This window comes from Neofelis nebulosa, chromosome 6, assembly GCF_028018385.1.
Source record: "Neofelis nebulosa isolate mNeoNeb1 chromosome 6, mNeoNeb1.pri, whole genome shotgun sequence".
NCBI classification, from domain to species: Eukaryota; Metazoa; Chordata; class Mammalia; order Carnivora; family Felidae; genus Neofelis; species Neofelis nebulosa.
This window is the reverse complement of record NC_080787.1, coordinates 58,149,680-58,168,020: the sequence shown is the minus strand read 5'-3', so window position 1 is coordinate 58,168,020 and position 18,341 is coordinate 58,149,680. Positions and strand designations below refer to the sequence as shown.

Below are 18,341 nucleotides of genomic sequence, written 5' to 3'. Positions count from 1 at the left end.
CTTCAAATACAATGTCAATCATATTGTCTTTTATAACAAGGTTGACAATAAAACATCTCTTCATGAGCAAAGAGAAAAAGACTCAAAATATATAGATAATAACTATGTTAATATGTGTAAAGAAAAGACAAATATGACGATAGCTATATGAATGGGAAACTATAAAAAGTGATTTGCAAAAGAGAGAGATTCTAGAAACAGAAAAAAAACTCAGGAACAGAAATATAAATTCAGTGGAATCATAAAAAAAACCTCTTCAAGTTGTAGTGATTGTGGACTAGGTAGGTGATTCAGACCAATCCATCTGCATCAAAGTTCTCACAGGTTACTTGGGAACTGTCAGACTAACAGGTACGCCTTGTCATGTAAAGCCCACTTTAATATTTGCTAAATTCTGGGAAAGCAGCTTCATAGAGACCCTGCCAAAAGTGGTAACTATGCCCTACTCTCTAGCACACTGAAGGACTTAATATTTGCTAAATTCTGGGAAAGCAGCTTCATGGAGACCCTGCCAAAAGTGGTAACTATGCCCTACTCCCTAGCACACTGAAGGACTTAAGTGGGTATGAACCAGAAGTTTATCAGCCTTCATATGGAGTTGCAGCCAAGTATTCAATTATCTAGTGGGACAGGGACTTCAGATTTTGGATTTAAATTAAAATAACCCTGAACTAGCACTTCCTACAATCCCATGAAAGAAACAAATGAAAATCCTTTGGAAGAAAGACAATGCTCCTCGGCCTCAATAAATATGGTCCTCCAAATAACTTCCCAAATAGTCTCTAGCACACAAAAATAACAAAGTACACAAGGAAGTAAGACTCCATGAACAGGAACCAGATAGGTAAGACCAAAAAAGGGTAAGGACTGAAAAAGAATAAAATAGTCATTATTCACAGATTGTATGATTAGTATCCTTAGAAAATGCAGAAAAAGCCACAAATAATTAGACCTACTGAACTAATTAAACAAGATTTCTGGAGACAAGGTCAAATACAGAAAAACCAGTTGTATTTCTGTATGTCAGCAGCCAAATTCAATAATGGAACTTTTTAAGGTTACTCTTTACAAAAGGATTAAAACTATCAAGTATCTAGGAATAAATCTAACAAAAGACGTACAAGTCCCCCACAAAAAAAACAAAAACAAAAAAACAAAAAAAAACTATGATCTTACTTAGGGAAACTGGAGAAAACTAAAAATAACAGAGAGATATCCCATTTGTGCCAGAAGACCAAATATTGCAAATGTACTGCTTCTCCTCAAATTGACCTATAAATTCAAAACACTCTCAAAATTAGAACAGTTTCTGCATCTCTATGTGTGAACATTTACAAGTTGGTTCTAAAGTGTATATGGAGGGGCACCCTGGGTGGCTCAGCTAGTTGAGCATCCAACTCTTGATATCAGCTTAGGTCATGACCACACAGTCGTGAGATCAAACCCCACACAGGGCTCCATGCTAAGTGTCAAGCCTATTTAGGATTCCCTCTCTCCCTCCCTCTCTCTCTCTGTCCCTCCCCAGCACGTGTACACCATGCTCTCTTTCTCTAATAAATAAATAAACATTAAAAAAAATTATGAAATGTATATGGACACACAAAGGCCCAAAAATAGCCAAGACAGAAACAACAAAAAAAGACAACCACTTCAATGGAAAAATAAGCAAAAAACATGAATAGGCATTTAACAAATTAGAAAATTTAAAGGGTCAATAGTTCTATGAAAAGTTGCCCAATCTCCTTGGTCATCAGGTAAGCACAAATTAAAACTACAGTGAAAAACTCCATGACCTAACACTATACAACCATTAATAGTTAACATAAAAAAAAAAACAAAAAAAAAAACAAAAAAAAAAACACGTTGGTGAAGGTGTGGAGGAATTGGAACTCTCAAAGATTGTTGGTGGAAATACAAATGGTGCAGCCACCTTGGAAAAAGATCCACCACTTGGTTATAAAACTAATGACAGCTGCCACTATGACTCAAAAATCTGACTCCCAGGTATCTACCCAGGAAAAGTGAAAACATATGACCACAAAAAGACTTATTTAATCCCACTTATATAAAGTTCTAGAACAGGCAAAACTTCATGTGGTAGAAAAAGATGTGAACAGTGGTTTGCCTTTTGGAGGGCAGGAGCAGGGATTTTCTGGGAGGCTGCATGCAGAAACTTTTAGGGCTGACAGTTATGTTCTGTTATCTTGGGAAGTTTGAGTTGCACACGTTTATGCATCTGTCAGAACTCATGAATGGTGCACTTAAAATTTGTGCATTTCATTGTACGTAAGCTTTACCTTAAATAAAAAGAGAACTGTTAATAAACACTGAATTTCAGGATATACAGGTGGAAATTGTAACCATTTCTGTAACTTACTTAGAAATGGACTTACTCTGAAATGGATAGATACAGGAATGGAAAATAAGTGATAAACAAGTACAGTAAAATGTAAATTGTAGAATCTAGATGGTGAGTACATATGGGTATTCACTATAAGATTCTTTCAACTTTTCTGTATTTTTGAATCTTCTCACATTACAATTTGGGGGGCAAAATAACACAATGAAGGTATTACTACTCACCAGAACTAAAATTAAGTTGGACAATACAGATGAATGTGTACAGCAATGAAATTCTTCAAAACCCACTGACAGCAGTACAAATTTGTATAAACATTTTAGAAAATCTGGCATTATCTCATAAGTTGAAGGTAAACATATCCCACAACCTAGCAATTTTTCTCCTAACTATATATACTAGAGCAGAGATAAGCAAACTTCTTCTAGGAAAGGCCCAATAGTTAAAATTTTAGGCTTTGTAAGCCACAAGGTCTCTTTCACAAGTACACTGTTTGTCCTTATGGAAAGGAAACAGCCATGTATAAATAAATGGATACAGTTGTGTTACAATAACACTGTATTTATGTACTCTGAAACTTATATTTCATATAATAATTTTTCTTTAATAAGAAATCCTCTTTTAATTTTTTCAACTAATTAAACATGTAAAAACCAACCTTCACTCACAGGCCACACAGAAACAGCAGACGGGATTTGGCCCACAGGCCACATTTTGCTGAGCCCTACCCTAGAGCAATGGATTTCAAGCAGTACTATTCATGAGAAACACCTAAAAGGTTTGTTAAAATAGAAACTACTGCACCCCGCTCCTACAGTTTGATTCATAATCTCTAGGGCAGGTCCCAAAAATTATCTAACAAGTTCCCAAGTGATGAGAATGTTCCAGTTCTCAGACCACAGCCCTTTAGAGAAGCATACATACAAAGAAACATGAACAAGCACTTATCATATAATCATAAAGCAACATTACTCACAACAGCCAAAAATTAAAACCCCAAAATGCATCAAAAGCAGAATAAATGTAATATATTTGTAGTATAGACTATGCAATAGCAAAAATAAACTTCACACACTATGCATAAATCTTAAAAACATATTAAGCAAAATAACCCAGATACAATATAAAACATAGCCCATTGCTCCATTTACATAAAGTTTTGTTTTAGTAAGAAAAATTATACTGTTTAGGGATGAACACTCAGGTGGTCAACTCAAGAGAAAAAAAGGTAAGGAAATGATTACCATAAAGTCAGACTTCAGTGGTTTCCTCTAAGAGAGAGAAGACAACTAGTTGAAGGAAAACACAGGAGGAACACAAGGATAAGTATGAAGAGTAAGAGTAATGCTTTATTCCTCACCTGGATGACAGACTAGTGTTCACTTAATAATAATCTACTGAACTGTATCTTTTTGTTTTATATATATTTTTCTGGATATGTGTTAAACTTCCTACTCTTTAAAATACTAAAAAGGAAAACAGAACTATACCATAATGAAATATTCTACACTTGGTAAAATTCTTCTTAAAATTATGACAACTTATGATTATTGTTATAGAAAAATATCCATGAAATACTGTTAGCTGAAAGTAAATTAATACAGTTAGGTGAGGACAAATTAAAACAAACCTTTAAGAGATTCCATGCATCTGTGCCTAAGTTTATGTGTTGGGAGAAAGTTTAGAACAAAGTAAAACTGTCTAACTCTAGATAAAGGGATTACATATTATTTTTATTTTCCTCCTTAAGCTTGCACATATTTTAGTAAATTTATTCCTTACCCATTTCATGAATGTTATTATAATGGTGTTTTTTAATTCAATTTCTAAATGTTGAATGCTTTCTTACATATCCTTTTACTTTGGAAGAAATTGTTGACTAGCTTAAGTCCTATAAGTATGAGAGTGACACTACAGAATCACCACTTTGCCATGGCTAATGATTTCCATATTTATCCAAATCTGTTGAGTCTAAGACTAATGTTGCTTAACTACTAATATTAGTTAAGCTTTTCTTTCTCTGTGTTCCCTGAAAGGTAAAAATCAAGCATATTCTGAAAGCTACCTTAAAAGGAAATCTTAACCTGGAACAATGTTATGTTACAGAAATTAGGAAAAGAACAAACTCTAGCTGAAGTGAGGCTGGGCCCAAACCATACCCATTCAACCCACCATCACTCCATTCCTGCCCTTCCGTTGCCCATTTCTATAGAGCACAGGCAGAAAAAGCTCTACAAAATAGTTAAGTAATAGCACCAACCATACCATGAAGAGAATGCTGGCACTACAACTGAAACAGAATCACTGGCTGGTAGACAACTATCTCACCACCGTGTAATGGCTTAAAATGTCTGCTCACCAGCTGTTATATGAAAGCTGAAATAAAGTACAGAGGAGGCAGTTTAGGTGTGTCCACCCATAGGTTATTAAAAAGCCAATGGAAGGTGAGGCCCATGCATACCATCTGCTAGTTACACTAATTTATACTATTTCATTTAATCATATCAACAACCCTACAAGGTTGATATTATCTTAATTTAATTAATAGAAATAGAAATCAAATTGGATCTTCAACTAAAACCTGACACTGAAGTTCACAAGGCCACGCAAGCAGTCTCCAAATAAACAAGATGATGCTCTGCAAGAGAGTTGAACAAAGATGTAACATCAAGAAAAAGTCGTTGATTAAAATCTTCACCTTTTTAATTCACCAAAAATTCCTTTTTGGTAACGAACAGGATAAAAATACCAACACTAGGGGCGCCTGAGTGGCTCAGTTAAGTGTTAAGTTAAATTGGTTAAGCGTCCGACTTCGGACCGGGTCATGATTTCACAGTTCGTGGGTTCGAGCACCGCATTGGGCTCTCTGCCCTTAACATGGAGCCCACTTCAGATTCTGTTTCCCTCTCCCTCTCCCCTATTCATGCTCTCTCAAAAATAAACAAATATTAAAAAAAAATTTTTAAATACAGAAACTAAAAATGTAATATAACTAGATGTCATGGTAAGTGTTACAGGTAAAAATTTTAAAGGGTGTTAATAGCACAAATTCTATATAATCAGTACTCATTCTACAGTGTTTTGAGGTTTGGCAATAGCAAGTATTTTCCTAAGAGCTAACACCAAATTATTCTGCTTCAGCATTTGTTTTATTTATGTCTCTGTTGACAGTATCTTCTCAACTTAATGGACTATTTACCTTTCCTTTGCATTCCATACAGGAAATCCTTCAAAACTCAAATGTGCAACCAGATACAAACTACAGAGAGTACTTGGACAAAGGCAGGTATATTTTAGACCAATTTTAGAGTCAAACTGTAATTCTCACACAGCAACTAATAAAGTAAGAAACTGATTAGGGAGATAAAATGAAAGGAGAAGAAATCTTAATGTCTTTATGAAAGTTTTCATTATTTTTAAGTGAATTTCCAACTGGAAATATAAAAAGATAAAATAAAAATGTATTTTGAATTTGCTCAATGAACACTTACTTGAATTTAAATAAAATTCTAATATACATGTCTGTTCTCCCCACTACTGATGAAGATAATCATAACTGACTGTGTATACTGTTTTTTGCCCCAAAAAGTGTGATGAATCAGCCTAAAAACCTGAAGTTCAAGTATGTTAACCCACAATGGCTCTTTTATGATCACTTACAAAGAAATAGGTATCTTTGAACGTATAGATGTTTCTCCTAATATTTTGGGTTCTAACTAAACAAATCCGACAGCAATATATAATGCTAATACTTCTCCAGGGTAATACAGTATCTCCCTTTCCCCTAAACTCAGCTCAAATATTTGCATTAACAATACCACAGGTGTTTGTAAGCAATTAATTGCTTACCTAGTAAATATCAGGGAAGCAGTGAAAGCACACATCACTTATGCAACATAATAAGTTACAAGACTTTACTTGTACAAATAGTCTTTTTTTTTTTTTTTTAATGTTTTTATTTTTGAGACAGAGCATGAGTAGGGGAGGGGCAGAGAGAGAGGGAGACACAGAATCTGAAGCAGGCTCCAGGCTCTGAGCTGTCAGCACAGAGCCCGACGCGGGGCTCGAACTCACAGACTGTGAGATCATGACCTGAGCTAAGTCGGATGCTTAACTGACTGAGCCACCCAGGTGCCCCAATAGTCTTTTGCCTTAGAAACAGAGTCAAGACTAAATTATTCTTTTAATTCAAAAATTTCTGAATAAAAACTAGAGTATTAAAGAATGTAATTAAAGGGACGCCTGGCTGGCTCTGTCAGTAGAACATGCTACTTTTGATCCTGGGGTCATGAGTTCAAGCCCCACACTGGGTATAAAGCTTACCAAAAAAAAAAAAAAAAAAAAAAAAATGTAGTAAGATTTTCTTTCATTGAAATGTTACCCTCCCCCAAAAGATAGGGGAAAAAATGCCTACTCTTGCTTAGATTAGAAATAACGAAAAAATTCTAAGGAATTCAATATGTTTCTAAATCATTCACCCAAAGAAACCAGGTGCATTCTAAATAACACATGTTCTATCTAAAATTCATGTCACTGCTTGTGTTATAGCCTTTCGGTAAATACTGTTTTTCCTTGGTGAATTAAAAAGTTCATCCATTTGTCACACACATTCTATATTTTCATTTATCAATTTAGTTATAACCAAAATATAAACGGCCAAAGTAAGAAAATTCTCATCGGAAAACACACAGGATGCTTTTACAAAACTTTATTAATTAGTATAAACTGCTACAGACTCAATTATTTCGAATATCTAAAATAACTTTGAGTATTCTCTTCTGTTTTCTGTCTAAAAACTACAGGTAAAATATGAGCATATTTCATATTCTCAGACTCCCTCAATGAAGTTACCTACTACATGCCCAGAAAATACCCTCTAAAACATCAAGACAAGATTAAATGGCTTCCTGCTTCTACAAAGAATCTCACGTAACAAAATAAAAACAGACACAGTGGAACAATTATAAAAGCAGAGTAAAAGAGTGGAAAGTATATAGTTTTTAAATGCAGAACCCTGAGTTCACACCTTAAGTTAATTAACCTCTCTGCACCTCAGTTTCTTCATCAGTAAAATTAAGAAAGTAATACGTATTTTACATAGCTTTTAAGTAAAATAAAGTATGGAAAGTGCCTCAAATAGGCATCGCCAATAGCATGACCTTAATACATGGTAAATATTTATTATTAACATCACTAATGTTTACAGATTACATTTTGATTAGTTTCTGTTTTCCAGGCATAAATTGAAATGTTTGGGGCAACTAACCTAGTTTCTATACACTTGTCATTTTATTAAACATAGGACTGATCTCTGGGGGGTACTCAAAATAACTAATAAAGATCACTGCAACATCTTACAATCAAGGTGTATCACACTCCACAAAATAAACATCTTCCTGAAAAGAAGTATATAAACAAATTGCTCTAAATGAAATCAAATTTCCATAGTAACTGACATTACTATTCTACAGATGCTCAACCTTTACTCTGATTAATTTTCAATTAGCCAAGACCCTAAACATTTGAGCTCTGAAGTTCTTTTGTTTCCACCACGACTCACAATTCCCCACATCTCAATCCCTGTTATCCAGACACACCCACCAAATAGCACCTCAATGTTTCAAATGGCATATGGTATAATGCTATAAATCTTTTTGTCAAACAGAAATTACTGGGCTTTAACAGTTTTGATAAAGCTGTATTTCTACATTTTATAATTAAACTGTTACAATTACATTGCTTTACATGCTGCTTTACTAACAATATTAAATACTTGGGCTTTATGTTCTTTTTCTTTTTGATGTTCTCCATCAAACCAGGAACTGGGAGAGCAGCTTCACTCTGCCAGCTCTCCTAAAAAGAGATGAAAAGTGAGCTCTGGTGAGGCAAACGTTCCACAGAGTAACAAGTTAGAAGCTATCTGTGTAGACTGTATTGCTATTCATCCTGTGCAGAGTCCCGCACTAAGAAAGGGTTGTATGTCCCCTACCTGCTGGACTCCTACAATGCCATGTGACTTGCTTTGGCCAGTGAAATCTAAGTGACATGTGTCACACTCCAGCAAAAACTTCATAAGCACATTGTTTACCCAATTCTCTCCTCCCTCTGCCACAGCAACTGGTGAAATTTCAGATAACGCCTGCTCAACCAGTTTGAGTGCCAGCATCTATATGACACAGAGCAGGGCTAAAGATGGACCACACAATATATACAACATGAATGAGAAACAAAGCTTTTTGATAGTCAACTGAAATTTAGGGCTGATTTGTTAACACTGCATAACCTATCCAGACTGGCAGAGTGATCTCCACGCTCTTTGGATCCCACATTTTCACAAACAAAATATCTTGAGCACACACTTTCTTCCACTACATGTATTTTTACAAATTACATACATGTATTACTATGTATTATGTACTTAAAGCATGCTTCCATCCCCTCAAAACTGTAAAGGGAAATTCAAACTATATAAGGCATATTATTTATTTCCTTCCCACACTCCCAAATGATCAACTTTAGCACATCACTTTGGAATCACTAGTCTATTACAAAGGCCTCTTAAGTAAAGATATAAATAAGGCTTCCCAGAGATTTCATCTATAAACTTCATCAATACATCAACAATATTCAATTCTGTTTATAAATAACTTTGGTCAGAAGACTTCTACTTGAATCCACACAGCTTTCTCTCTCTCAGACCCTGGTCCTTAAATAAGGCTGTATATTAGATCTGCGGCAGAGCTTTTCAAAATTACAGATTCCTGGTGGCTCCCAGACCTACAGAAGTATATATTTTTTTAAAGGTCCATTAGTGATTTTGATACATATCACCAGTCCAAAGAGTAAATCCCAGCGAAAGAATTCTCTTTTTTAAGATTTTACTTTACTTTTTTTTTTATTTTTGAGAGACACAGTGTGAGCTGGGGAAGGGTCAGAGAGAGAGGAAGACACAGAATCCAAAGGAGGCTCCAGACTCTGAGCTGTCAGCACAGAGCCCAAAGCGGGACTCAAACTCACAAGCCATGAGATCATGACACCACCCAAAGTCAGATGCTCAACTGACTGAGCCACCCAGGTGACCCTAAGATTTTATTTTTAAGTCATCTCTACAACCAATGTGGGGATCAAATTTTCAACCCCAAGATCAAGAATTACATGCTCCACAGACTGAGCCAGCCAGGCGCCCCAAGAATCCTCGTTTCTAAAATAAATTTATCACATTCTGGAAATATCACCATCAATTCTAAATTTGATTTTTTACATATAATTCTTTCTAAAAACATTGAGGACCTACTATGTACCAAGCACTATTTACAGAAGATGAGGTCCAGCTGTAAACAGCAAAACAAAACAGAACTGCACTCATGAAGCTTATATTTTAATGAGACAGACAATACACAATAAACAAACTATCAGGCAGCAATCTAGGATGAAAATAAGACAAAAGAAAAGTGCTATGAATGGATTTATACTCTGTGTTGTGTGGTCTCTCTAAAGAAGTGACATTTAAAGGGAAATCTGAATGTAAAGCAGTCAGTCACGCAAAACCTATGGCAAGAGCATCTCAACCAAAGAAAAGAGCTGGTGCAAAGGTCCTAAAAGGTCCTTTTTTTCCAGGGGGGGGGAAGGGCTAGCAGGTTGAAGCAAGAGAAAGAGGCTGATGGAGAGCAGTGGCAGGCAGGGGTGTTGAGAGGCAGACAACTAACCCTCAGACCTGGTTGAGATAGAGTTTTATACTATGAATAGTACATTAAACTGAGGTTTTAGGGAGAGGAAAGTTAAGATCTGATTGTTTACACTGTGGTTTTGAAAAGGCCATTATTGTGCTGAAAAGAGAAGGTAAGGTAAGAGGGATTGAACTGGAAGAAAGGTAGAAAAAAACAAACATTTGGAATATATTTTGGAGTAGCACAGATGGATGGATTGTAAGAGAAGGGGATGAAGAAAAAGCCTCCGAGGTTTGGAGCTGTAGCCATTGGGCAGACGGTGATGCCATTTACTGATGGTTTTTCTTGACCCTCATTATCCACTGTTAATTATATTTTACTCCAATACAGATGTGTCATATGTGTCTTGTTGCAGGTCACCTCAAATCCTTTGTGGAAAGGAGCAGGACATCAATAAATGTAAATAAATGATTTAAAGTATTAGTTTTTCTTAAAATGAAACATACCTGTACTAGCAGGTAAAAAGCCATGTCAAAAATTCCAATATTAAAACTACAATTAGGGGTGCCTGGGTGGTTCAGTTGGTTAAGCGTCCGACTTCGGCTCAGGTCATGATCTTGCAGTTTATGAATTTCAGCCCCACATCAGGCTCCATGCTGATAGCTCAGAGCCTGGAGCCTGCTTCAGATTCTGTGTCTCCCTGTCTCTCTGCCCCTCCCTTGCTTGCACTCTGTCTCTCAAAAATAAAGAAAACATTAAAAAAATTTTAAAACATCTAAAATTAAAAACTACAATTATTAATGAAAAGACTGTTTAAAATATACAATGCTTAATGAAACAATTACAAATCATTTCTTATACAAGGAAATAAAAAATCTGTGGATGAAACAAATACCAAAGGCAAATATCCTGATTTTTAATACTGCTATCACTGTTTCTAATAAATGCAGTTCTATATTGGTACTAAGTATTGTGATCTATAAAGGGCACTTTGTTTCTCAAATGCACTGTGACCTATTAATTAATATTACTGTGGGGATTAATGGCTGCAAATTTTTTGACACTTCACCCATTAAGAGCTGAGATCTATTTGTCTTCCTTTTAATCTGGACTGGACTGTGACTGCTTTGACCAACACAGTACAGCACAAGTGATGCCAGTCTCTCACGCCTGATCTTGAGAAGACTGACAGCTTCTGCCCTAGGTCACCAAAGCAGTCTAACCTCCTCGCTTTCAGGATCACATGGAGAGGATCCCAGCAGAGTTCAGCATACTAGAAGTTCTCACCTCAGTACTGGGCATGTAAGTGAAGCCGTCTTGGACATCCTACACCAGACTAGTTGCCAACCGAGTAACCTCAAACGAGACCATGGGGAGCAGGAAAATCACCCTGTTGAGAGCCCAGTATGAATCCCTAACAATCAGAATTGTGAGATATGGTTTAAGTTTTAAGATTTGGTTTTAGTTTTCAGTTTTGATATCAGATTTTAGAATTGTTACTTAGATTTGGGCTTAAGTTGTTACATAGTAATAAATAACCAGAACATTCTCAACCTAAAATAATAGTTTAAAACATTTTTTTCTATTTACAATCCAATTCTTTTTTTAATACATTATTTTTTATGAATCTCTACAGCCAATGTGAGGCTCGAACTCAAGACCCCAAAATCAAGAGTCACACACTCTTCCGACTGAGCCAGCCAGGAGACCCTATAATCCAATTCTTAAAATACATTTTCTACATTTAAATGTACAAAAGAGAGCCATATAATAGGAAAAAATGAAAAATAAATCGCTAATAATTAGTAAGTTTTTAGGAAAGAGGAAAAACAGCAAATAAAAAAGGAAATAATTATCACTGTGCTGCTGTGTTAATTAACTAAAATTGATAGCATAGTATATCACTTACAAATTCTTTGCCATTTATAATCATTCAAAACATTCAGTTAGAAAACAAACAATAGTTTAATATCCTGAGATTCTAATTAGTATGTTGATGTCTCAGTAATTCTGCCAAGCTGATCAATGGAAAAATCAATCGTCTGGTTACTTTATTACTGGTTTTTTTTGTTTTTTTTTTTTTTTGGATGGCATAGGCACATTTGAATATACTAAAATTTATACTAGAGAGAAAAGATTAATTACTTATACTTAAGCCCACTTCTTCTCTTCTACAAGAAAACAAACCTTTTTTTTTTTTCCTCCAAACAACTGGGTAATTTATACAAGAGTTCTTAAAAGTCTCCTAAGTAAATCAAAACAGCAGTAATTTCTAAGCTGGGCATGACAGGACCAGAACCTTATAACCTGCCAGGATGCATCAGATACACATTCTATCCTATCCCACAAACATTTCTTCAGCCTCTTCTGTGAGCCAGGCACAGTGCCAAGAGATAACACAAATAAAAGATGCTACCTTATATATTAACTGTATTATTTAACCATAGCATGACCTTATAAAAGAAGTTGACTCTGCTAACAATTAAATCTGAAAGCAGCAGCCACTCACAAGAGGAAAAAAGCCTGGCTTCCAGGATGCAATGGAAGAAGAGCAAAATGTCTGTGAGGGCCTGAATGTCCACAAGGTCTGATACTTAGCCTTGCTTACTACAGGAGGTAGAAATGGTCAGAGTGAAAGCAAGCACACTCATTAAAGTGGAAAAGACGCGACAACATGATCCATCCCAGGAACCTAATTTCAGAACCCACCTCCAAGACTGTTTGCTCAAACAACTGTAGATAAACTGAGTGCAAAGAACAAAAATCCATAACATAGCAGATCTCTAACAGAACCAAACAGAACTTCTAGAAATTACAGTAGACAAAATTTAAAACCCAATGGTAGCAGAACTGACAAAACAGAAGACAGAAAAAAAAAACTGGGAAATGGTTCAAGAGGAAAAATCCATGACATAGCAGATCTCTAACAGAACCAAACAGAACTTCTAGAAATTATAGTAGACAAAATTTAAAACCCAATGGTAGCAGAACTGACAAAACAGAAGACAGGAAAAAAAAACTGGGAAATGGTTCAAGAGGAACAAACCATAAATCAACAGATAAAGAATAAAAAAGGAAAACACAAATTTGAGAATAAGATGTGAAGGACTAAAAAGATCTAAAATACATTTGGAATTCCAGGAGGGGAGAAAGAATTAGGACAAGACAACCAATGTACAGATTCAAGAAGCCTCATGAAACTCAAGACAACATATAAAAAGAATCCCACTGTGGGGTGCCCAACTGGTGCAGTTAAGCATCAGACTCTTGATCTCAGCTCAGGTCATCACCTCACAGTTCATGAGTTCGCATCCAGCTCTGTGCCGATAGTGTGGAACCTGCTTGGGATTCTGTCTCTCCTTCTCTCTGCCCCTCCCCGGCTTGTTCGTCTTCTCAATCTCTCTCTCTCTCTCTCTTTCTCTCTCTCTCAAAATAAACTTAAAAAAAAATTTTTTTAAATAATCCCACTACGAGGGGCGCCTGGGTGGCGCAGTCGGTTAAGCGTCCGACTTCAGCCAGGTCACGATCTCGCGGTCTGTGAGTTCGAGCCCCGCGTCAGGCTCTGGGCTGATGGCTCGGAGCCTGGAGCCTGTTTCCGATTCTGTGTCTCCCTCTCTCTCTGCCCCTCCCCCATTCATGCTCTGTCTCTCTCTGTCCCAAAAATAAATAAAAAACGTTGAAAAAAAAAAAAAAATTAAAAAAAAAAAAAAAATAATCCCACTACGAGACAAACAGAATGTTTAAATCAAGCAGAAGCTGGGGCTCCTGGGTGCCCCAGTAGGCTAAGCATCCAACTTTGGCTCAGGTCATGATCTCACAGCGAGTCTCTGCTGTCAGCACAGAGTCCGCTTCAGATCCTCTGTCCCCTCCCCTACTCGCTGCCCCTCCCCTACTCTCTCTCAAAAATAAACATTAAAAATAAAAGAGAAGTGATCCAAAGTATCTTTTTATTTTTGGGAGAGACAGAGACAGTGTCAGTGGGGAGGGGCAGAGAGACAGGGAAAGAGAATCCACAGCAGGCTCCGAGTTATCAGCACAGGGCCTAATGAGGGGCTCAAACTCATGAAACTGTGAAATCATGACCTGAGCAGAAACCAAGAATCGGACACCTAACCAACTGAGCCACCCAGGCTCCCTGGGAACCAAAGTATTTTAAAAGGAGACAACTAGCAGTATGGCTTTTTTTTTTTAACTTCAAAGATTGGATTTGGAGAAAACGAACCAAAAAAACCCACAACTCAAAGCATGGGATTTTACATTTCAAGACAATCTCTCATGTATTAAATCTACAGATTATAAATCATTTTCATAGAAGATAATTAGTACAGATTTTATAACTATTAAGGAGCAGGAAGGACATAATCCTTGTTTCTGTTTTAACAGGAGAATAGGAGAGGGGAGTAGGAAAAAAAAAACAGCTTTTATTGGATGTAACTATTTGGAAGGAATAGACCTAAAGAAGGCCCTACCTTTTTTCATCTACAGCAAAAGTTTTTTTTAAGAGAAAAAAAAAAAAAAAAGCCTTTCAGAGGCACCTGGATGGCTTAGTCAGTTGAGCATTTACTTGGGCTTAGGTTATGATCTCATGGTTCATGAGTTCAAGCCCCAAATCGGGATTGTTGCTGTCAGTGCAGAGCCCGCTTCAGATCCTCTGTCCTCCTCTCTCTCTGCCCCTTCCCCACTTTCTGTCTCTTTCTCTCTCTCAAAAATAAATAAAAAGCATTTTTTAACTTTAAAAAATAAAGAAATAAAAAACTGTTTTAATCCCTTTCAGCCTTGGGTATCTCTGTCTAAAACTCACTTCCTGGCTACTGGCCAATCCAAGCCAATTATTTAAAGGTAAGTCACTAGTACACGATTCATTATTCCCACCACTGCAGCATTCATAAACCAACATGTCTACATGGCCACACAGGGTCTAACCTAGGACTGATGAAAGAAGGGCTTGCAAATAAGAGACCAAGGTGTCACTTCTCTGCTGGTACCACTATCACCCATAAGGATACATCTACTGGGCTGACAATACAAAGGTGCACATAAAAGCAGGCAAACTAAGCTACTGTGTCGCAGGAGAAACCAACACCTTGTTAAACTGTTCTCTCCATTATCATTTATTCTCTAAAGTTAAAAAAAAAAAAAAGCTTTAAAAAGCTTAAAATAAGAATTAAAAAAAAGCTAAAACACACACACACACACACACACACACACACACACACACACCCAGGTTGAGGCCCCATTATAAATCCAAACATTGGTGTAGGATTTCAGTAGCAAGAAGAAATCTTGTAAAAACATAAAAGACCCAATCATGGTCGTAAAAATGGCTCACAAAATTTTTTATTTACTTATTTTTTTTTAATTTAGAGAGACAGAGAGAGAGAGAGAGAGAGAGAGCAAGCAGGGGAGAGGGGCAGAGGGAGGGAGACAGAGAATTTCAAACAGGCTCCCATGCTCAGTGCAGAGCCAGTTCCAATCCTGTGACCCTGGGATCATGACCTGAGCTGAAATCAGGAATAGGACGCTCAACCGACTCAGCTACCCAGGCATCCCAAGAATGGCTCGCATTGTAACTGTCCCTCTTTATCCACCCTCACTCACCACCTAAGACCATTAATTCTAGAGTTTTCAAGGTATAAAAGGGGTCGAAACGGAGGGAAGGAATGAGAGTCAAAAGACATGAAAACACCAAGATCTGCTTGAGAGAAACAGGGATTCCTCATTTGCTTCTGCTCCCTGGGGCTGACAGAGAATGCCCAGATCAGATATGTGATTTAAACAGAAGCTCCTCAAGGTGCCTGGATGGCTCAATCAGTTAAGAGTCCAACTCTTCATTTCAGCTCAGGTCATTATCTCACAGTTTGTGAAATCAAGCCCCCCATCAGGCTCGGTGCTGACAGTGTGGAGCCTGCTTGGGATTCTCTCTTTCCCTCTCTCTCAGCCTCTTCCCCTCTCATGCTCTCTCATATCTAGATAGATAGATAGATAGATAGACAGACAGACAGGTAGAAAGAAAGAACGAACGAACAAATGAACAGACAGAGGCTGCTTTGTGGTAGGTAACAGTAAAGAGTAGTATGAGGGAGATATTTCAGCCAACATGGCTGAGAAGTAGGGGGAATCCATACTTAAGTGTAGAAGCCAAAGGACTTTGAACACCAAAGCCTGGGAGGAAAAGAGACTGAATCTACTACGAAGAAAATGGGAAAGCTGGAAAAAAGATGAGTGGGTAACTGCGAACTGGGGGAGATAAAAAAAAAAAAAAAAAAAAGGCCTCGCGGGCATGGAGGGGAAGAACCCCCTTCTGCGGAGAGACAAAGGGCAGAGAAAGAGCGGCTAGGGAAGTGCAGGACCATAGGTGGACAGGAGAAAGATCTTAGAGTGAGACTGAGAGGGATCTGATCTCTAACTGCGGGGCTTTCTTCAGACTGGAGCCGGCTCCCTGTTCGCGCACTCGGGGAGGAGAGGAGCCAGCCTTGGGTGCAGTGGTAGGTCAGGGGCTCAGTCGGCAGCTGGAGAAAGGGATTCCCTCCCTGGAGGGCTGCGAGATAGCACGGAACCTGCCTGCGTCTGCCACTCCCGGGTGCAGTGGCCGGGCCAAGGGCTCAGTCTGCAAGAGGAAAAGCCTGCTCTTTCCCTGAAGTACTATGGGAAAAGACAAAGCCTGCCTGCATCCGCCACCCCAGGGGCTCGAGGTGGCTAGGGCAGCAGCTCTCAGTCCACACTAGAAGGCTGTCCTCCCTGAAATACGGCAGCACAAAGCCAGCCAGGACCACATATCCCGTGGCATGGAGAGGCGCTTCCCCAGTGCCAGAGCACACGGAGCGGGACTTTGAATCCTAGCCAAGCGCAGAGTCAGGGGAATTGGCGGAGAGAGAAGGGTCCGCCCCGTCTGCACCCGTGGCACAGTGAGGACGACTCCAACTGAGTCCACTGGGTCCAGCTCCATGGAGGAAAGACTGGGAAATCACCATTCCCACCGCACCCCCACCACCCAACCACCAAGGCAGGGCCTCAGGGATCACTCCCGGGGCCCATAGTGGAGGTCGTTCCAGAAAACACCAAACCACACACTTTTGCACTGGGTAACTGCATATCCACCAGAGTGGCACAGACCCGGCAGACAGCTCCTGCAGACAAGCGATGCAGCATTGCCTGGATTAACTCTAGGTCAATTCTGCATAAATAGATATACTCTCCCTCCCCCCTTTTCTCCTCCTTATCTCTTCCCTCCCCTAGGCCAGTTACTCTGGTTATTGGTCTGTCTAAACAGGCATATTGAATTCATTGTCTTGATACATGTTCTACACCTCCGTCTTTACACTCCTTTCTCTCTCTGGAATAATCAAGCCATATAGTTTCTCTGTCTGGGTAAGATTATCTTTGTTTCGTTTTCCCCGCCTCCTTCTTTATTTTCCTTTCTCTCTCTCTCTGGATTAAGCCTTTTAGTTTCTCTGCCTAATCAATGTTTACTTTTTCTCCCCCCACCCCACTCGTGTCATTTCTCTTCAATGTAATGAACAGAAAAATTATGCAGCCAAGAATCCTTTACCCAGCAAGTCTGTCATTCAGAATAGAAGAAGAGATAAACAAAAACTGAAGGAATTCATCACCACTAAACCAGCCCTACAACAGATCCTAAGGGGGACTCTGAGTGAAATGCTGCAAGGACCACAAAGTACCAGAGACACCACTACAAGCATGAAACTGTAACAGACATTACAATGACTCTAAACCCGTATCTCTCAATAATAATACTGAATGTAAATCGACTAAATGCTCCAACCCAAAGACATAGGGTATCAGAATGGATAAAAAAAAACAAGACCCATCTATTTGCTGTCTACAAGAAACTCTTTTTAGACCTGAAGATACCTTCAGATTGAAAGTGAGGGGATGGAGAACTATCTATCATGCTACTGGAAGTCAAAAGAAAGCTGGAGTAGTGATATTTATATCAGACAAACTAGACTTTAAATTAAAGGCTGTAACAAGAGATGAAGAAGATAATTACAGGGTCTATCTATCAGGAAGAGCTAACAATTACAAATGTCTACACACCGAATACAGAAGCCCCCAAATATATAAAACAATTACTCACAAACATAAGCAACCTTATTGATAAGAATGTGGTAATTGCAGGGGACTTTAACACCCCACTCACAACAATGGATAGATCATCTAGACACATGGTCAATAAAGAAACAAGGGCCCTGAATGATACATTGGATCAGATGGACCTGACAGATATATTTAGAACTCTGCATCCCAAAGCAACAGAATATACTTTCTTCTCAAGTGCACATGGAACATTCTCC

At 38.1% G+C, this 18,341-nt stretch overlaps 1 protein-coding gene across 2 annotated transcripts in view; it reads right to left on the bottom strand.

Annotated features, from left to right (window-relative positions):
• PRIM2 (DNA primase subunit 2) overlaps positions 1-18,341 on the bottom strand; it is a 350,622-nt gene that overhangs the window by 287,606 nt on the left and 44,675 nt on the right. The window lies entirely within an intron of this gene.